Raw genomic sequence first — 22,596 nt, forward strand, 5'->3', positions numbered from 1 at the left:
GTTTTTCCCAGGAATAAGGGCATGCCCAGGGCCTTTACATGATCTGATCTTTTTCAAAGGGAGTCTGAAATCTGGCTTATGACATCTTCCTGTCTTTAAAACATTGGTGATAATTCAATTTCCTTTCTTAAACACACTGAGCAGGCAAAAAGAAAAACATCTGCAGGGTGGAGTTAGACATCAGTCTCCCCAGACTGATGCTCGGGTAGGGACAAATCAGTCCTCATGTCTTGATTGAGCCTCTTCCAGAGCTCCAGCACCTTGTGTTTTTCAAAGTTCAGTTTCTGGATCTGCAGTGGCAGAATTGTACAGAATGACCATATGCCGTTCCTAGTCCCTGCCCAAGACAGCCAGAACCCAAATTCTGTAGATGATTCCTGGGAATTTGTCCTTCATTGTACTTCTGAGGGTGCAGAAGTGTGATTGTTATAAAGCCAGGTGATACGCAAAATACCAAGAGATGTAAAAGCATAACCTCACCTTAGGGCCCAAGAATCTACTAAAGAAAATATGATTATTATATATGAAGTGGTACATTTAAAAACCAGCATGATGAGAGTATGTGTGTAGAATCTGGCCCAGGACTGGGGATCACTCAGATCAATTGCCTTAAGCACTAGGCAATGACCAGTTTCCTTGGAATTTTGAAGGGGGCTGACCTTTAGCTTGGAGGTCAGCCTTCAAGGACTAGTCTTGAGCTAATTGAATTTCTAAGCACAGGCATATAGATGTGGTTTGAATACTCAAATACCTCAGGTGGCAGGCAGATACATGAGGGAGGGAAGCAGGCCAATGTGAGATGGAGTAAGACGTGGAGTAGGCTGTGGAAAATTGGAACGTTCCTGGCCCTGCTAGAAGGGGCAACTAATTCTCCAGAGAAAAATAATTACTAGAGACCAAAACTAGGTATATTAAACAAAATACAGCTGTGAACTGCTAATTGACAACTATTTAGATTAATTTTATTAGAGGCTCAGAGATAGAGAGCTACATCTGCTTTTGACTTTGCTGCTATTTGAACAGGTCACTTCCACCTTGCAGGTTCTTAGATTCTTCATATGTCAAATGAAAAAATGGCCCAGATGCACAAAAGCTCTAGCACTCTTGTTCTTTCTGTCCTGCAGGGCACTTGTGTTAGGTAGCAGTCCTCCCATTGAGCTTCGGCCAGTAAAGAGCACCAATAACAACAGTAGAATAATGACCAGTGTTCACAGAGTTGTTGCAGTGTGCAAGACATTGGGGTGGGTGGTTTTTCTTCTAGAAAATAAGAGCAAGAGAGGAAGACAGGCAGGCAAGAACAAGCATGGTATGTGCACAGACAAAAGGGAGCCAGAGAAATAGAGCTGAGTTTCTCTTTGGTTAATGCTCGATAAAAGTCAATTGTTTTTTTCTAATGATTATTCAATCTTGCAGTAAATGGGCAAAAGTCATTCATATGTTCATTAAACACATTTATTGAATACGTATTATATGCTAGTGATTGGTAACTGTTAACTTGTCTCAGACCAATAGCCATAGGCAGACCTTCCAAAAAGAGGCTTGGCCTCTGTGTTTTCTGTTGCTATAATAGAATACCAAAAACTGGGTAATTTAAAAACAATGGATTTTTTTTTTTTGGCTCATGATTCTGGAGGCTGGGAAGTTCAAGATCAAGGGGTTGCATCTGGTGAGGCCCTTCTTGCTGCATCATATCATGTTGGAAGGGCAAAGAGAGGATGAGAGGCCAAGGGGAACCAAATGCATCCTTTTATAAGGAGCCTGCTTCAGCAGTAACTAACCCATTCCTGTAATAACTAATCTACTCCAGCAATAACTAACCCAACTAACCCACTGCAGCAATAACTAACTGACTCCTGCAATAATGGTATTAATCCATTTATGAGAGCGGAGCCCTCATACCTAATCACCACTTAAAAGTCTGACCTCTCAACATTGTGGCTTTGGGGATTAAGTTTCCAATATGTAAAATTTGAGGAACACATTCAAATCACAGTGGCTGCCAGTACTCTGTAGAAACTGGCCACTGCCAAGTGCTTTAAGAAGCAATCCTGGGGCCAGTTGCCGTGGCTCACGCCTGTAATCCCAGCACTTTGGGAAGCCAAGGCGGGCTGATCACAAGGTCAGAAGATAGAGACCATCCTGGCTAACATGGCTAACACAGTGAAACCCCGTCTCTACTAAAAATACAAAAAATTAGCCGGGCATGGTGGCGGGTGCCTGTAGTCCCAGCTACTTGGGAGGCTGAGGCAGGAGAATGGCATGAACCCGGGAGGCAGAGCTTGCAGTGAGCCGAGATCACGCCACTGCACTCCAGCCTGGGCGACAGAGAGAGATTCTGTTAAAAAAGAAAAAAAAAAAAAAAGCAATCCTGCTGCATTCCAAGTCTTGGATAGCAACCCTTGCTGCCACTGCCACCACCATTGCCACCCATTATGCCAGGTAAGAGACGGTTTCTTCTTCAAGCAGGAACTATGAAGTGACAAATTCGGTCTCAAGCTTTTCTTATTATAGATCCACAACTGTAAGGCTTGAAACTAAGCTTCCAGATCAGGGAAGGAGCTATAAACCCTGAGCCAGTTGGAGGGATTGGCACTGAGACTCCAACTTACCATATTGCTACTGTATTCTGGCCCCAGGTTATGCCAGGGGAGGGGTGAGTGCTTCCCTAACTATTTGGCTTTAAATGAAAAAAACTAATTTTTTTTTCTTTCTCCATTTTCACACGTTTCTCAGCACAACACTTCTGATATCACTTGTGTGATTTGCAGGGGGTTTGGGGAGCAGGTTCCCCACACACCAGGTAGTTATCCAGTAGACACCAACTATGTGTCCTATAACTCAATTCTGACATTTTCTACTGGGAGATATCATCAGATTCCACAGATTATGGGCTCAGTCCCACGAGACTGTCCCTCACTTCAGATGCCAATAGCAAGTACTAGGTTGTCACCTAAACTTCTGATTGACCAGCTATAAATCAGGGGTTCTCATGACCCCCTCCTTCGGTTCAATTAATTTGTTGGGATGGCTTAGTGAACTCAGGGAAACACTTTACTTGGGTTTACTGGCTTATTAATTAATGACAGAGTAAAGGATATAGATATGAATAGCCAGATTGAGGGGATATATAGGGCAAAGTATATGGGAAGGGACCTGGAGCTTCCATACCCACTCTGGATAAGTTGCTCTCCAGGAACTTCCACATGCTCAGCTTTCTGTAAGCTCCCTGTTCTTTTGGGTTTCATTGAGACTTTGTTAAGTAGGCATGATTGATCAAACCACTGGCTATTGGTGATCAGCTCAACTTTCAGTCCTTTCCCCTCCCCAGAGGTCAGGGTTTGGGGCTGAAAATTCCAACCCTCTAATAACATGGTTGGTTTCCCTAGCAACCAACCCCAATCCTGAGGCTATCCAGGAGCCAACCGAGAGTCATCTCATCAGGACAAAAGATGTTCCTATAACCCAGAAAATTCTAAGGGATTTAGGAGCTCTGTGTTAGATGCTTGCTATCACTCTGAAAATTACAAAGGTGGTCTTAGGATCTCTGTATCAGGAACTGGGGTCAAAGACCCAATACCAGAACAAAAGATTCTCCTGGTATCCCTATATATGAAGGTTTTAGGAGCTGTGTCTTAGGAACTGGGTCAGGAATCAAATACATATTTCTTACTATATCACAAGACCACAGCAGCTTAAAAGCCACATAGCCTGTAAGTCAGGGTCCTCCTACCGGGGTCTGAGCTCTAAATTGCTGTGGCTCTGAGTGCTGCTCCAGAATGCAATGGGCAATGAGTATCTATGTACCTGTTTCTGCTCCCCTGTCCATGAATTTTCCCCAGTGAACACTGCTCAAGCCAGCCTTGTGTATCTGACATTGACCATCTTGCTTCCATGACTGCCAGGAGCTGGAACCGCAACAGAGAACAAGTCAAAGTCCCTGCCCACCTGAGGTTTACATTCCAGTGGAGAGACTGAAAATACACAAGTGAACAAAGAAACATGCAGCAGACTGCAGGTGATTGTAGGGTATGAGAGAGACTGATCAAGGCTGGGAGGAAGAGGCTTTCTAAATACCATGGTCAGGAGAGACCTCCTTGCTGAGGGGGTAAATGAGACCAGAATGAATTTAGGGATGCAAGCCACAGGCACTATGGAGGAAGAGGAATACCGGAGGAGGGGAACAGTGCCTGCAAATATGTGAGAGGCTATCTGTGTGCAGCATATGATGTGTGGCTTCCAACTGGAAATGAGGACTGTGGGTTATTTCTTCATTTCTCAAATACTTTGAACAATTATTGTGTGCAAGGTGCTGGAAACACAGCTATGATAACCCACAGGCCCTGCCCTCAAGGAGGTTACCCTCTGGGTAGGAGTTGATGTATATGTGGGGAGTAGAGGAGTGAGGTAAAGAACTGAAGAGGCAATGACACTGCAAAGTGACCAGTGCTGAGATGGGATAGAGAGGATTGTGAGAACAGAGGATACCAGGGAGGAGCCACTGAGGAGGCAGGAGCTGCCAGACAGCTTAATTTATCTCACTCATGATCAGTATAGCTTCAACAAACAGCAATGTTTTTACTGTTTATTTTTAGTTTATCATAAAGCTAAACATGTTTTTTTTAAGTTCATGTCCATCCTACATTTGAGGCTTTCAGTTAGCCTTTATTTTTAGATTAAGATGTTATAGTTGATGGTTCTAGTACCTTTCATATGCAAAACAAAATGCTCAATATGAGAGGGAGGGAACTTTTTAATTTTGTGAGACTGAAATTTAAATATCCAAGAGCCACTGCTCCAGCCAAATGTCCTGCCAATTCTGTCCTTATCAAAGGAAGCTTATATTTATTGAGCACTTACTACATACAAGACACTTGTCTAGGTACTTCCATGTGCTTTGTGGATCTTCAAGCTAACCCTGTGAAGAAGGGTAGATTATCATCCCCATTTTATAGATGAGGAAAATGAGGCACAGAGAGGTAAGGAAACTTGCCCGTGGTTATGCAACTAGTAAGTGTCAGAGCTGGGATTTGATAGGGAAATTCCAGAACTCATGTTCTTATCTTCCTCTTCCCCACAAAAAAAAACAACCAGCAACTTTTGGAATATTAGAAGTCAAAGCTTTGATTATCATCTATAGCTCTTTTTCTTTCTCCCCTCCCCAGTACTGGCTTTGGAAACTCTTGGATAAAAATTACCCTGGAACCGAAGAGAAGAAGGAACCCATAGATAGGCAAAGATTCTTGGACATTCCCCTGAGAAATAAAAATGCTTTGCCAGCAAGCTCACTGTGCATATTTGCTGCTCCACGGATGCATCCCAGTTGGGCCAACTTCTGTTCTTGGCTGTTTGAATATATCCTGGCAGCTCAGAGGTGTAATTTCTCCAAATGCCGCATTCCTGCTGAGCCCATGGGATGAATTGTGCAATTTCGGGTGAGCACTTTTTTAAACTCTAGCAGCGCTTGTAGTTTCCTTCCTCCTACTTTCTCTGCAGGCTCCACATGGAAGATTGAGGGCTGAGTGGATGCTGGGGCCAGGGGTACAGAAGGTGGAGTGCTGGGATGGAGAGACGGAGAAAGGCAGGAGAGGGAGAGGAGGGTGGCAGCATCAGCTGCCCAGGCAAATGCCAGAGCCCCACTTTGAGAATTGAGATCATCTTTAATTTCCTGGAGTGTTCATTCATTCATGCATCCACTTGTAAAAATATTTTTGCATTATTTGCTTTATGCCAGATACAATTTGGGAGTGGGAAACAGAAATACAGGGAAAGGTGGAATCTCAGCTGTTAGGAAGGCAAGTCTATCTTATTATGAGCATACATACTGGGGGACAGGGTTAAAACAGTCAAGACCAGGGACATCTTCTTGGGGGGGGCACATTGAATTGAGCAGAAGTATGAAGGCAGAAAGGGGTTAATTCAGTACAGGGGAGAAGAAAGAGTGTCTGAGACCGGGGGCGGGGAGGGGGGCAGCCTATGAAAAGTTTCTGGGACAAGCAGGAGGGTACCTGAATATATGAAGAATTCAAAAGCAACCAATCTCCTCCCCACTCCATTTATGAGTGCTGACTGTGTGCTGGCCCAGGCTTTGGACTTTATAACCTCATGATAAAGCTTGCCAGGATTTCAGATTTTCAAACAAACAAACAAACAAAAAAACATTTTAAGAAGCTAAATAATTTTTCCACAGCCACACAAGTAGTGCACAGTGGCGTGAAAATTCAAGTCCAGGTTTGTGTGATTCCAAAGAAGGGCTTCTTGACCACCACTTTATATTGTTTTCCTAGAAATCTCTCATCATTTGCAGAGACCTATGTACCCTATGCATACTTCTGTCCTGGTTCTAACATTGAAAATGTGAGTAGATTGATTTCCTGTAGAATAAATAGAAAGTAAAGATAAAAAATAAAGTCACAATATCTAAAACTGTGGAAGTGATGCAGTTGTCCATTGAGGAATAATTGGATAAATTGTGGTGTACACATACAATGGAATATTATTCTGCCTTAAAAAAAATTCTGACACAGGCTACAACATGGATGAACTTTGAGGACATTATGCTGAGTGTAATAAACCAGTCACAAAAAAGATACTTTATGATTCCCTTTATATGATAAATCTAGAATAGACAAATTCATTAAAAGCAGGTGGTTTCCAGGGCTTGCAGGGAGGTGAAGACAGGGAGTTATCTAATGGGTGTAGAGTTTTAGTTGTGCAAGATGAAGGGAGTTCTAGAGATTGGGAGCACAATAATGTGAAAGTGCTGTCACAAACTACATAATAGTGTTGCAGTCAGCAACGAACTGCATATACAAAGGTGATCTCATAAGACTATAATACCATATACCTTTTCTATATTTAGATATGCTGAGATACACAAATGCTGTTGTGTTACAGTTGCCTACAGTATTCAGTATAGCAACATGCTGTAGAGGTTTGTAGCCTAGGAGCAGTAGACCATCCCATCTAGCGTAGGTGTGTTGTAGGCTATACCATCTAGACTTGTGTAAGTGAACTCTGATGTTCCCACAATGATGATATCCCATAACAACACATTTCTCAGAATATATCCCCATGTTATGACACATGACTGGACTTAAGATTGTTGAACTCTACACTTCAAAATAGTTAATACGATGGGCCAGGCGCAGTGGCTCACACTTGTAATCCCAGCACTTTGGGAAGCCGAGGCAGGTGGATCACTTGAGGCCAGGAGTTCAAGATCAGCCTGGCCAACATGGTGAAACTGCATCTCTGCTAAAAATACAAAAATTAGCTGGGCATAGTGGCACACACCTGTAGTCCCAGCTACTCAGGAGGCTGAGGCAGGAAAATCACTTGAACCCAGGAAGTGGAGGTTTCAGCGAGCCAAGATCGTGCCACTGAACTCCAGCCTGGGTGACAGAGTGAGACCCTGTCTCCAAAAAAACAAAAACAAAAACAAGCTAATATGCTGCGTGTCATGTGTATTTTGTAAGTAAAAATGTTTAAGGAAAAAAAGGAAGAAAAGAAGTTTTTTAATCATGCATAATTTCATCTGGAAATAACCACTGTTTAAAAAATCAGCATGTAAAAACTTTTAGACATGTTTTATGTAAATGACACATAGGAATCTTTATATGTTTGCACATAATCGGATCACATGATACATAGTTTGGTAGCCCATTTATTTTCCCTTAGTATGTCAGAAACTTATTTCTAGGTGAGTAAATACACATTCACATTATTATTAAAGACAATATAGTAGTTCCCATTAATCAATATCCAGGATGTGCACCATGGTTCACAATTATAAACATCATCATAATCAACACACTTAGGCTCAGTACCCTCATCTGATTATTACCTTGGGATGCAGCCCCAAATTGGAATTGCTCTGTTGATTTTTGTCATTTGTGAGCCCCTTAATACTCCCATCAAATGGCCCTTTTTAAAAAGTTGTACCACACTATATTATTTCCAAGAGTTGTCCTTCTGCCTGGACCTTCACCCTTTCGTGTTTGATGTCAGCTTTACAATGTATCAGTGGTATGATCTTGGTCAAAGGGGCCTCATTTGTCCCAGATGAATATGGTGCCTATTCCACAGGCTGAGGAGAGAGTAAATGATGGAATCCTCATACAGGGCTGACAGCATACAGCAGGTGCTCAGTATGCCTTCACTATGCTGTCATTACCTTCTCCTCATTCTCCAGGAATCAGAGCTCCTCAAGAGCAGGAATACCACACCCAGCTCTGGTGCAGCCTGGTATCTGTTGAACCAGTGTGAGCAGATCAGAACACAGCGAGTGATGTGTGAGTGTTTGTAGAAAGCCTTAGAAAGAGAACTAAGAGAAAAGCTTATTTCCTGGATCCGAGGGAAATGGAAATAAGAAGCATACTGTGAGGACAAATGGACACCTCTGCCTTTCTTGCTTTTACTTCCAGGTGTGTAAGCCTTTCAGTCCTGCTTTTAAATAATTTTTCATTTGCAACAAAAGGTGCCTGGCTGGGCAGGCTGGCAAGCATCCCCAAGCGGGCACAGAGGGTTCATTATTCCCAACTCCCTTATGGGGCCAGCCAGCCTGTGTCACTGCAATAGTGGGACTTTTCTGATCAATCTGAAATAAGGAGCAGGCCCAGCATGTTCATTCATGGGCAAACCCTTTTCCTCTGATAATGAAAGTCAGGATCTGAGCAGACCTGCAGTGTGAGTCCATCTGGGAAAGGCAGCTGGTGGGGTTCACGAGGAGCCAGCCAGCTCTTCTAAGGGGCTTTCACCAGAGGCTCTGAGGATCACGCTGCAGGTGGGGTTGGGGATGTGTGGTGCCTTTTAGTAATCTCTCTCTCTCAAAAGATATTTGATTTCATGGAGCTTCTTTTCATCCAGAAATCATCCTGGAGTTACTGACTCTGAGATACAGACTTGGCAATGGCAGTCAGGAAGGGACTCATCTGTGCTCATTTAATGGGATTTTTTGTTCTACAGAGATCCAGAGACTTCCAGAGGCAGCGATGGTAGGAGGCAGGTTAGGGCTGGAAGAATTTGGGAGGTCAGTACTTTTTAGAAGTTCCAACATTTGGTGAATGGGGATACTGAGGTCCAGAGAGAAGGAGCTTGGTGAAGGACAGATGATAATCAGCCTGGATTTTAAGTCTCTCCCTCCCTCCCTTCTTTCCTTCCCTCCTTTCCTTTCTAACTAGCATTTTGGTTCTCTTTGCATGTCAGGCATTGTGCCAGACGCTTTCCTCCATTAGTCCTTCCAACCACCTGTGCAGTAGGTTTTATTATTAGTTCCCTTTCACAGATGAGGAATGTGAGGCTCAGAGAAGCAAAATTACATGCCCAAGATCTCACAACTAATACACTGTAAAATCATTTCCTTTCTCTCCCTAGAGGTTCTATAGCCTTGATGGCAGGGGAGCAGGTTCTTATTCTCATGAAGAATCCTGAGGAAACAATCCTCTACAAGAAAGCAAAGTCAGCAGCCAGTCATCCTGGGTACAGCAGTGCCAAGCTCAGGTCAGGAGGTCCTGCTTCATGGGCATCAGCCAGCCGTGGGCAGACCAGCTTGGCTACATAGCACAGTCCTCCTTGCAGCCCCAGCAGGAGTCTAACATATAATTATTGAAGGGCTCATGGGAACCCACAGAGCAGGGAGCAGAGCATGAGATTGGGACCAGGGACTCTGGAATCAAATCAAATCCCAGCTGAGCCACTCTGGAGCAATATCTTGGCATATGTTTTATAATATCTCTGAATTCCATTTTCTTTATCTCCCAAGGAGAATCATAACAGAACTTAGCTCATAGGTTCATGAGAGAATTTAAATAAAGTGATCAGTACAAAATAACACGCATGGTGGACCTAGAAAGGATTCTACAAGGCCGAGCGCAGTGGCTCACGCCTGTAATCCCAGCACTTTGGGAGGCCGAGGCGGGTGGATCATGGGGTCAAGAAAGCGAGACCATCCTAGCTAACACGGTGAAACCCCATCTCTACTAAAAATGACAAAAAATTAGCCAGGTGTGGTGGTGGTCACCTGTAGTCCCAGCTACTCGGGAGGCTGAGGCAGGAGAATGGTGTGAACCTGGGAGGCGGAGCTTGCAGTCAGCCGAGATCATGCCACTGTACTCCAGCCTGGGGGACAGAGCGAGACTCCATCTCAAAAAAAAAAAAAAAAGGATTCTACAAATAGTAGAATCCTTCTAATAGTATCAACATTATCATCATCATCATCATCATCAACAACAACATCATCACCATAACATCATAAAAGACCATGTGGCAATGAGCCTTTGATATATTATTACCATTAGGAAATCATAGCAGGCTAGGATGACGTCTCTGCAATGTTGGTGGCCTAATTTATTGGTGGCAGACCCTTGTAGCAACAGAGAAGACCTCACAGGAAATTTGTCTTACATACTTATTTATCCTTTTCAGCTAGAACAATTTCTGAGTCATTGTAGCTACTTATTAAATATTTTCTGATTAATTGGATGAATGAGCAAATAAATAAATGAAAGAATTAACTACTCTCTGGCCTGGTTCAAAGGTCATTTTGCTCTAGCAAATACTCTTGGATCAGGAGATGGAAATGACAAACTACTCAAGAACAACCTGAGATTTACATCTGCAAACCCAAATACTCAAATAATATGAATACTTAATAAATGGTAATCACTGCAATTTGTTGCAAGCTATGCCTATGTGTTGATGGTGTACTAAGCACTTAATGTGAATTATCTCACGATACTCAACACCTTTGAGGTAGGCATTATTATTATCCCCATTTTACAGATGGGGAAAATAAGGTTTGGTGAGGGTAAGCAGCAGTTCGAGATGATGCAGCCAAAGCAGCAGCAGATCCTGGATTGGTTCCTGGGTCTGTCTGATTCCAGGGCCTGTGCTTTAAAGCACTACCCTCTTTAACCTCTCCCGGTCTTCACTGAGGGTCAAATGTAACCCTAAACTCAGCTTCACTCTTTTCAGAGCAGAAGGATAGACTTTGGGAAAGATAACCATGTAATATTGGGTATCCATGGACAAATGGAGGGTCAGACAAAGATAACTTTTCAGTCCTCTAACATCTATAGTACCTCCTCCCTGGCCAATTACAGGCCACCCCTGGCATGCACAGAACACCACTACCTTTGCTGCCTGTACCAGCTCACTTATCAATGTTTGTTCAGTGTCCCATTTCCTCCAATTTCCTCTGTACTCTAGTTCTCCCGAGCAACCAGTTTGAGCTAAGACATCAAAAGTGTGTTTTCCAGACAATTCCTCCAATCTCCGGTGCTCATTGTGAGAAGGAAGACCAGACCTGAGGCCCAGGGCTCCCAGCTTCCCACCCCTACTTTTAACGGAAGAGCTCAGCCTCTAACTGACCTTATTCTACCAGTCTGGTTCCTGCACTAGATTTGAACAAAGGGTTTTTGTGAAGCAAACAAACAAGTAAATAAATAAACTTAACTACTGGCTTAATGTAATCCACAACTTAGTCATTGAAAAATACTTTTTGGGCCAGGCACGGTGGCTCACGCCAGTAATCCCAGCACTTCGGGAGGCCGAGGCGGGCAGATCACAAGGTCAGGAGAATGGGACCATCCTGGCTAACATGGTGAAACCCTGTCTCTACTAAAAAATACAAAAAATTAACTGGGCATGGTGGCGGGTGCCTGTAGTCCCAGCTACTTGGGAAGCTGAGGCAGGAGAATGGCATAACCCGGGAGGTGGAGCTTGCAGTGAGCCAAGATCGCGCCACTGCACTCTAGCCTGGGCAACAGAGTGAGACTCCATCTCAAAAAAAAAAAAAAAAAAAGGAAAAAGAAAAATACTTTTTGGTGCCTGCTCTATGCTTATTCTCAATATCAGGGATTTCAAGGCAAGGAAAGTCCTTGCCTTCATGGCTGTTATATTCAAGTGGAGAGACAGGAATTAAACTAACAAGTTGACATAGAGATAAATGACAACAATAATGGTATGTGTTAAAGAGAGCTAAAAGCAGGCAATATGTCCTGCATGGTAAAGCTGAATGATGATCTCCAAAAGGATATCTAAGTCCTGACCCCTGGAATCTGTGCATATTACCTTATATGGCAACAAGATGTAATTAAGAATCTTGGAGGAAGGAGATTATCCCAGATTGTACTGGCAGGCCGTAAATGCAATCACATGCATCCTTTCAAGACGGGCAGATGTGGGAGCTCACATTGGCAAGATGGCTAACTAGAATTGCCTGGCATTCGTCCTCCCCACAGAAAGGGACCAAAACAATAAATAAACAACTATAGTTTGACTAGAGTGACTGAGGAAGTATATTTGAGAGCCCTAAAGGAGTGGCAAAATCCTAGTGGAGCATGGAGGCCCAAAATAGCACCATAAAAGAAGGAGAAAATCATCTTGCATCTACCACATTGTCTCCCCCATTGGGATCAGCATGGAGACATAGTGGATTTCTTCTTCCAGGGAACAGATAAGCTGGAGACCTATAGCAGTTCCTATAGCCACTACAGATGCCAGTGGTCTTTGCTATAGGAGCATCCCCCAGTCTTCATGGGCTCTGAATCCAATTAAGAAAGTTGCTAGGAGTTCATGCAGCTGCATTGCCCTAGAGTAGGAGCCCAGGTCATGCATAACCCCCTACCAATCCTATGACCTAAGCTGCTACAGCATGGTGCCATCTTGAAACCAGACCCACTGCTACAATGTGTCCTGACCTGGGGGCCAGTACCACTGCTCTCTCCATTCTTGAGGCTCTGCCATCATTTCATCATATTCATACCAGTGCCTACATCACCATGATCCTGGTTATGTGAAGCCTAGGCCCAGTGGAATGACCAAGATCCTGGTGTCCAAACAGATGTAGCACAATTCCCACCAGAAAACTGGCAGATCTGCACAGTGGGGAAGCCACTGAACAGCGGGCCATCCTACCCTGCTCATGTGTTCCTGTGCCAAGCCTGACAGCCATCTCAGTGGTGATCCCACCTCCCCAGAGACATTGCTGCACAGCCAGCCTGCCTGCCATGCCTGAACATGCCTGGCTTGAAAACCAAACCAGTGCCCTTGCCCTCAGTAAGACCATGCCACTGCCATGACAAACTCCCACAGCCTTTGGCACTGAGGCAATCACAGACATTGCTGATGAAGATTACAGCTGAAGAAATGATGCAAAGATCATGCTACTGAGCCACCCAGAACCAAAGCCCATGTTCCATACCCAACTGTCATCAAGAATCTGGCTACAGAGAAAAAGTCTCTCCCTACAAAACTACTCCACCTAATTGTAAAAAGCAAGTTTTCCACAAGATGTGCAGACATCAATGTAGGGATAAAAGAAACATGAAAAAGCAAGGAAACATGCCACCTCCAAAGGAACACAATAAATCTCCAGTAGCAGACTCCAGAGAAAATATTTGCAAAATGCTTCATAAGAAACTCAATGATCTTAAGAAAAATCAATGAGATACAAAAGAATATAGATAAATTCAATAAATAAAAATTATGATCTGAATGAGAAATGCAACAAAGAGATATTATAAGAAAGAACCAAACAGAAATCTTGGAGCTGAAGAATTCAGTGAATGAAATAAAAAATACAATTGAGAACTTCAACAAAAGACTAGATCCATCAGAAGAAAGACTTTCTGAACTTAAAGACAGGTCTTTTGAAGCAAACTAGTTAGAGTGGAATAAGGAAATAAGAATAAAAAAATAAAGTATACAGGACTTGTGGGACACTATCAAGCAAACAAATACTTACATTATAAGGGTGTCAGAGGGAGATGGGATGAAGAAAAGCCAAAAACCTATTTAACAAAATAATAGCTGAAAATTTACCAGTCTTGAGAGAGACATGAACATCCAGATCCAGCAGGATCAGAAGTCCTCAATTAGATTCAGTTAAAAAAAAAAAAAAAAAACTCTTTGAGGCATATTATAATTAATTTATCAAAAGTCAAAGTCAAAGAGAGAATTCTAAAAGCTACAAAAGGAAAGCGTCAAGCCACACACAAGGGAATCCCTATTAGATTAACAGCAGCTTTTTCAGCAGAAACTTTGTAACCCAGGAGAGAATAGGATGATATATTCAAAATGCTGAAAGAGTGTGGCACTGCTGACACTTTGGGATCTCATTTCTTGTCTCTAGAATTGTGAAAGAATAAATTTCTTTGTTTAAGCCACCCATCTTGTGGTAATTTGTTATAGCAGCACCAGAAAACTAATACATATGGCTACCTTAGACTAAACGGTCAGGAAAACCTTCTCAGATGCAGTAATGCTGAAGCTGATGCATGAATGATAAGAGGGAACCTCCTTATGAAGATCCAGGGGAAGAATACTGCAGGCAGAGGGGACAGACAGCGCAAAGACCCTGAAGCAGGAACAAACTTGGCTTGTCTAAGAAGGAAAATTAGTGTGGTAAGAATATAATGTGAAAGGAAGAGACTTATATGGGAGGTTGAAGTCAAAGGTACAGGCAAGAAAAATACATAAAATTTCAAAAAGCCAGGGCAAGGAGTTTAGATTTTATTCTAAGTGTGAAGGGGTTCCATTGCAGGATTTATAGAAGGGGTTGATGTGTACACTGTACATTTTTTTTTTTTTGAGACAAAATCTCACTCTGTCGCCCAGGCTGGAGTGCAGTGGCGCAATCTTGGCTCACTGCAACTTCCGCCTCCTGGATTCAAGTGACTCTCCTGCCTCAGCCTCCTGAGTAGCTGGGACTACAGGCACCTGCTACCACACCCAGCTAATTTTTGTATTTTTAGTAGGGACGGGGTTTCATCATGTTGATCAGGCTGATCTCGAACTCCTGACCTCGTGATCCACCCACCTTGGCCTCCCAAAGCGCTGAGATTACAGGCATGAGCCACCGTGCCCGGCCTACACTTTACATTTTTAAAAGTTTACTCTGGCAGCTGTATGGAGTTTGGAATGAGAGGGGCAAGAATTCTAGTAGGGAGGTCAGTTAGGATGTTATTATAGAGTCCAGGTAGAAGATGTTCCTGATTTGCACTAATGTAGTGGTTGAAGAGAAAGAGAAGAGACAGAGATGGATTTGGAATAGATCATGGAGTAAACTAAATGGGAATTATTTCTGGATTTGATGTGGTTGTGTGGGTAAGTGAAAGAAAATTTGGCTTGAACCACTGGAAAGATAATAGTGTTTTTCACTGAAATGAGGAAGGCATAAGTTGGGAAAGAAAACCAAGAAGGCTTTTCTTACATTAAGATTGAGATATATATAGACTTCCAAATCTGGGCTTAAGGAGTAAATCTAGATTTGGAGACACAGAATATGAGAGCTATTGACATAGATATTTAAAGTACAGGACTTGGTGAGATCCCTGGGGGGATGGGAGGAATTTATATAGAGAGGCAAAAGGAGCCCAAAGCTTCATCCTGAGGTACCAACACTGCCAAAAGGAAGAACCAGCAGGGGAATCTGAGACAGACAGTGAGAGGAAAATATTGCAAATGTGATGTCTCAGAAGCCAAGAGAAGGAAGGATGCCTAAAGAGGGAGTCATTAACCATATCAAAATAAGTTCTTCTTGCCAGGTAACTTATGTGCATTTTCACTGGGCAGTCAGTGTCTTAGCTCTTGGCCAACAGGTTTCTTCTCAACTGCCATCTCATATCATTGGCAGTGGCCCCCTAGAGTACTCTGACAAAAAGGATCCCTGTGTCTTGCCTGAGCTTGGCAGGAAAGCCAGCTATGATCAGCTGGTAATGGCTGTGTGAAAAGTTGGGCAAGAGTTGTTTGTGTTTTATGATCCTGCATAACCCAATGGAAAGACATGAGTTATGGTCATTTCAGGGGCTTTTGTAGTTTACAAGGAGCTAAACTGTGGCTAGGGCAGCCCATCAAATCAATCCCCAGAGCCAAATCCATCTTCATGTAAGGCCTACCCTGTAGTGGATACGAGATTAGTTGTAGGACTGCTTAAGGAAGAAGTAGATATAAAGAGACAGAGACAAAATGTAGGGGCTATAATTTAAACACCAAAAAGCCATCAAGGTTTTGAAGTCTAACATCTAGATTCAACTCTCAACTCTGCCACTTACTATGAGGATGTGGGTAAGTTCATCCAACTGTCCTTAGTCTCTTTTCTTTACATGCTGAGTGATACTAATGGAATTGTGAAGCAATAAAAACATATGAGGCTAAGACTCCCGGGAACTCTAAAGATCTATTTCTTGAGGGTTCAGGATAACTCTTGGAATCTGTTTCTTGAGGGTCCAGGGTGACACCTTTAATTTAGTTTTCTATGACATAGAAGTCTATACCTCTAAGGCTATAGCATCCTCTTTATAGAGTGTCTGACCCATGATAAGTTATTAATAAATGATCAAATAAACTTGGAGAACAATGATACTGATTTTGTGCTATTGAGACACTGTATAATCAGATTTGGTTAGATGGCAATCCCTTATTAAAGTTTTAACCAGTTACAACAACAAAATGTATGTAACTATTTTTCCATGCTTCCAGCTTTTGAGGAGAATACCATGTGGTCACAGCTCAGCTACTGGATCTCTGTTGGACAGATCAGGGTAATGAGTAGGAAGGCTGAGCTGAAGAAGGTAAGGGAAGGAAAAGTAGATTCCTCTGCACAAGTAAGCATATGAGTCAATCGACTTGGGGATAAAACTATTTAGGAAGGTGGAGGAAGAGATTAAAGAGAAGAAGAAAGTGAAAGATGTGGTAAGTATGGGCTGAACTCCTTGAAGATAGGAGAGAGAATTGAATAAGTACCATGAAGAAAGGGACCTTGGGAAAAGGGAGATGTGTCTATAAAGCTCTTTAAGGAAATTGCCATTTTTGGGTTGTTTTGGTTTTTGGGGTTTTTTTTTTTTTTTTTTTTTTGGTGACAGGGTCTTGCTCTATCACCCAGGCCAGAGTGCAGTGGCATGATCATAACTCACTGTAGCCTCAAACTCCAGGGCTCAAGCCATCCTCCCACCTCAGCCTCTGGAGTAGCTGAGACTACCATGTGGTGGTGCACACACCACCATGCCCAGCTAATTATTATTATTATTATTATTATTATTATCATTATTGTAGAGTTAGGGTCTTGCTTTGTTGCCCAAGCTGATCTTGAACTCCTGACCTCAAGCCATCTTCCCACCTTGGCCTCCCAAAGTGTTGGGGTTACAGGCATGAGCCAGGGCGCCTATTCGTACATTGCTATTCAAGACACTTTGGAGAGTGTACATGTGGTTGAATAGCTTTGTGCTTAGGCTAGCCTCAAGGTGGCCCTGTTTTATTTGGGTTACACTGGCAACAAAGCGCCTTCATACTCATCTTCTAATTTGACCTCATGTTAACACATCTGTGATAAAACCTTATCAGATTTTTAAATTATTATCCATTCAAAAAAAAGGAGAGTCTTGACCTGTGTTACCGAGGTTAACAATGAGCAGATCTGTAAGTAAAATCTAAGTCTTCTGACTCTCAGGCTAGTGTGTTTTCTCTTCCTTCCCTCTGTCACTCCCTCCCATTCTTTCTTCCTTCCCTTCTCTCTTTCCCTTTCTCTTGCTCCTCCTGCTCTCTCACCACCCTATTCTCTTTCTCAATATATTGATGTTAGCAATGAACCACAAGCATAAGACATTCCCGAACCGACTTCAAGCTTTTAGTTGAAAAGTTTTTAGTCCCAAAGAGTCCAAAGCAGTGTCTACCAGGAAACAAGAAGGCCTGTGTGTGGTGTTCAAAAATGTGAAGACCGCAGAGGACTTACATTTTCAGCCTGTATGGTGGTATATGGATCTCATCACTTTGCCTCCCGCATGCCAAAGATCCAGACTGCATAGGGATTTGAGAACTCGCCTGGGCAAAGCAGAGTTTTTAATAACTAGGAGACAGGATGCCGTCTGACAGGTTTCTGTGCTGCCGCTTCACATTGGATCACACACACAAGCGTGAGTGAGTGGCCAGCTGAAGTCCCGTAGGGCTGCATTCCTACTTGCTTCCTCCTTCCTTGGGCTGCTGAAAGAACCCATTTGTGTACAGTTTGGCTAAGAAAAATCCTGTTGCTTTTCAAGTGATGCTTTGTTTGTTTCTGTTACAAAACATCTGAAAAATCAGCATTTCCCACTCAGCATCGAGCCAAAATTGACTGCTGTCTCTATATAATAAAGCGGCATATTTTGCTGCTATCTTCTAATTGGAAGACAGAAAGTCTCAACAAACAGAACATGTTTATTGATTCAGCTTCATCCCAGAAACTGGACGGCACCACAGGGAATGAGCAGAGAGAAAGACAGAGCGGGCTGACTTCAAATACTTTGCAAATGCTCCTTAGCAGTATTAATAGGCAGGAGACCGTGTGGTATGTTACAACCTCATGTGATGGAGTAAATGAAGGCAGGGCATACTGTTTTGTAATGAAGTGAAGATTCAGTGGTAAGTGGAACTGCTCATTTCCTGAGTTGCTCATCGTCTTCTCTTGCTGATCTGGAAATATACTCGTTCCCAAAATGCAGAGATAATAAGGCTCTTATGAATGCAGGAACAAGTCTTGTGCACTTGCAGGGGAAAACAGAAATTCTTCAATGCAGTCTCAAAAGAAGCAGTAGAGAGGTAGAATTTAAGGTGGCACAGCTGGGCAGAAGGCAAGAAGAGACTTGCTCTTGGCCCTTGGCATGGGTCTGAATCACCTCTACTTTTCCTTATCTCATCCTGCTCCCTACTCTCCTCAACCTCTCTGCTCATTGTAGCAAAACAGGCCTGCAATTGGATGGGCCTGGCCTGCAGGGTCCCTCTGTGGTCCCTTGATCATTTCGCAGCCCAGAAGGAGCTTGCAGAGGCTCAGGAATGTGCTGCTAATGAATACACAGAGCCAGCCCTTTGGCAGAACCTACTGCTGTCTTGTCTGGCAACCTGTGGAAAGCGGAGGGCACACCTGCTGCTTGCTTGGATCCTGGCCTTGGGGGCCTGCAGCTCCCCTTGCCTGTTACAGATGCCTTTTTATTTGCTATGCCTGACACTAACGAGTTGTAATTCTTGCCCCCCACGGTAGGTCAGGGGGCTCCTCCAGCTGCAGTGCAATCACTGCAAGATCTGATCCTCACTCTCACCCAGAACACAGGCAACCTTGATCGACCCTGAACTTCAGAGCCATCAGCAAGGGGCTTCTTTTCCTTTCGGAAGCTATCTGTGGTTCCTAACAACAATGGGGAGAGCCAAGAATCCACGGAAATTTGACAGAAAGAGAAAGAGTAAAAACAGCATGAGGCATGGAAAACTTTGTTTCTGGCAGATCTAGGCTCCAATCCCAATTCTGCTACTTGCTAGAGGCACCGTGGGCAAGTCCACTTAACCTGCCTTAGCCTCGGGTCCTCAGCCCTAAAATGGGGATGATCATGATTCATAACATTGAAGGAAAGCTTAACTCATACAGCCCATAAAAAGCCTTTGGGGACAGAACCTGACATAGATAGACCACATGTTGACATCTGTTCCTTCCATTCACCCCTCACCACCAGTTTTTGATCACTGAGCACTTACTTACTAGGCATTCTATAAATGTCTGAAGAATGAAAAAAATGATTTGCATGAATCAATGAATATGTAATTTAAGGTCACAGAAATGAGGCTAACTGTTGTAATGGATTTAGCACTGAACTAAAAGTTAGATGATCTGGTTTTGAATTCTGTTATTTAGCTGAAGGAACTGCAGAGGATGTTTAATTGTGAAAATATTTCCTTAGCTTTGTTTTGTCTTATTTTTTTCTCATGATGTTTTTCATTAGAGAAAAATATATATAACAAAATTTACCATTTTAATTTTTTTTTTTTTTTGAGATGGAGTCTCGCTGTGTAGCCAGGCTGGAGTGCAGTGGCACAATCTCGGATCACTGCAACCTCCACTTCCCAGGTTCAAACAATTCTCCTGCCTCAGCCTCCTGAGTACCTGGGGCTACAGGTGCATGCCACCATGCCCAGCTAATTTTTGTATTTTCAGTAGAGATGGGGTTTCACTATATTGGCTAGGATGGTCTTGATCTCTTCATGATCCACCCACCTCTGCCTCCCAAAGTGCTGAGATTACAGGTGTGAGCCACCACACACAGCCCATTTTAATCATTTTTAAGCATACAATTCAGTGGTATTAGGTACATTCACAATGTTGTACTACCATCAGCACTTTCTATTTCCAAAACTTTCTCATCCACCCAAATAGAATCTCTGAATCCATTAAGCAATAACTCACCATTTCTTCCTCTCCGTTGTCCCTGATAACCTCTATTTTATTTTATGTCTCTATTAATTTACCATTCTAGATATTTCTTATAAATATCTAGGAGTCATCTAATATTTGTTCTTTTGTGTCTGGTGTATTTCACTTAGCGTAATGTTTTCAAGGTTCATCCTTGTTTTAGCATGTTTCAAAACTTTGTTTCTTTTTACACCTGAATAATATTCCATCGTATAGACATGCCACATTTTGTTTATCCACCCATCTGTTGATGGACACTTGGGTTGTTTTCACCTTTTGGCAATTGTGTATAATGCTGCAATGCACATTGGCATACAAATATCTTAGTCCCTACTTTTAGTTATTTTGAATATATACCCAGTAATAAAATGTCTGTTTCATAATGTATTTCTTGGTTTAGCTTTTTGAAGAATCATCAAACTGTTTTCCACAGTGGCTGCACTATTTTACATTCCCACCAGTAATGTACAGTGGTTCCAATTTTTCCACATTCTAGTCAACATCTCTTAATTTTTTTTTAATTTTAGCCACCCTAGTAGGTGTAAAGTGGTATCTCATTGGAGTTTTGATTTGCATTTCCCTAATGAATAATAATGATGTTATACTATCTGGTGTGTTTATTGGCCATATGTCTGTGTTCTTTGAGGAAATACCTGTACAAGTCTTTTGCCCATTTTTTAGTTAGATTGTCTTCTTATTGTTGAGTTACAGGAGTTCTTTATCTATTCTGGATGTTAAACTCTTAACCAGGCATTAGACATATGTTCTAATTTAGTTTCCAATTGCACATATTTTTTTCCATTCTATAGGTTGTCTTTTCACTTTATTTAGCTTTATTTTTAATTAAAAGTTACAAACATACATAGATAAGCATGACTTAAAATTATGAATGTGATTCCTTAGTTCAAGTGCCAGAATCAGCTTTGTAACTATTTATCTGTACCCTCCAGTGTAATGTCTACCCCTTGGCATTAAAGGGCAGGAAACTTGTCAGCAAAAGAAGTGTGTGACTTGGTAGAATCTTATTTCTGTACTCCACTAGCTTCCAGGGAGCAAGAGGTATTGCTCTTGCAAATATTTTGTTATACTAAGTATTAACCTAAACTGATTAGACCCAGCATTAAACTCACCACAGAGCCATGCAGTGTCTTCCAAGATCTGCCTTATTCCCTTGGTTCAGCAGTGGAAGGAGAGAGTAAAGTGACCCAATTAGATAGATTTCTAACATGGCTGAAGACCAAATAACCAGACAGCAGGGAAGATATCCCAACCCCAAAATATGGCCTATATTTGGACAGAGCTTCATGTTTACTTGAATACATGCTTCAGAATCCCTAGGGAGCATCTCTTAAAATTTGTATAATCTCTGAGTTAACTATCAAGCAGGAATTCTCCCCTCCTCACTTTGATAAGAGGCAATGGGCTCAGCCCCCTCTGGGAAATTTTTAGGGAAGAATAGGGAGACTCAGAAGCTTGGAAGGGGGAGAAAAAGGACATTGGAACAGTTTTTTCCTTGCCAGTACCCCTCATCCCCACTCTTAACCCCTTTGTACCTAGAGAAGAAATGGTCAGAAATGGGAGGAAAAGAAAAACAAGGAATTTTTTAAAAGTCAACTTTATCCATTTTAAGATGATGTAGTCTTACCACCAAAGTAGAAAGCATCCGCACTTCTGAATATCATCAGATCAGCAGGCATGAGAAACAAAGCTGAGGCTTTGAGGTCCCCAGTGACAGCCCTGGCCAAAGGAAGGGGTGAGGGCCCATGCTCTAACATGCAGCAGAGAAAAACACCATAACTCGGCACCTTTTTAGCCCAGGCAGGGGCTTCATGGTGCAAAGGAAAAGACAAACTCTTCTCACCAGGGAGCTTCATAGAAACAGGCCAAGGGCAGTTAGATGTTCCAAAGTCCAAAAGGCAAGTTCAAGAATGTTTCTGTTAAGTGCTAAAAAGGAGGCTCGGCTTAGCATGAGACTCTGGGCCAGCTGCTTTGAGGTGTCTGTAGCTGGAGGAAGCTTCCTACCAGAAAAGGCCAGAGGCCACTTGCGTAAAAAAATATTTATTTCTTATCTGCAGAAACAAAAGGAGAAATTTAAGCACTGGTCTGAGAGTCCAGCTGGTGGTCTACTGGTACCAAAAAAAAAAAAAGAAAGAGAGAGAGAGATAGAAGAGAAAGGAGAATGAGTGAGATGGTGATGGAAGAGAGGCATTGGCTTCCAGCAATCTAGCCAATGGGATGCCAGTCTCTTTGCCAAAATGTGATGCCAGGGGCTGCCTTCATGATAGGTTCTGAGTGCCAGATGACAGCAGAAGTAGCATGCTCTAATTTTTGTTTGTTTGTTTGTTTCTTACCCCTCTACCTTGCCAGATGCCCATGAAGGGATCTCT

At 42.6% G+C, this 22,596-nt stretch overlaps 1 long non-coding RNA gene across 1 annotated transcript in view; it reads right to left on the minus strand.

The window, feature by feature from the left end:
- Nucleotides 1–17,812, minus strand: part of LOC129532298 (uncharacterized) — an 81,044-nt gene extending 63,232 nt beyond the window's left edge. The window contains exon 1 of the long non-coding RNA XR_008677982.2: nt 17,729–17,812. This is a non-coding gene — a long non-coding RNA (uncharacterized lncRNA). The remainder of the gene's footprint in view (nt 1–17,728) is intronic.
- Between the last annotated feature and the right edge of the window lie 4,784 nt (nt 17,813–22,596).

Source organism: Gorilla gorilla, chromosome 2 (genome assembly GCF_029281585.2).
Source record: "Gorilla gorilla gorilla isolate KB3781 chromosome 2, NHGRI_mGorGor1-v2.1_pri, whole genome shotgun sequence".
NCBI classification, from domain to species: domain Eukaryota; kingdom Metazoa; phylum Chordata; class Mammalia; order Primates; family Hominidae; genus Gorilla; species Gorilla gorilla.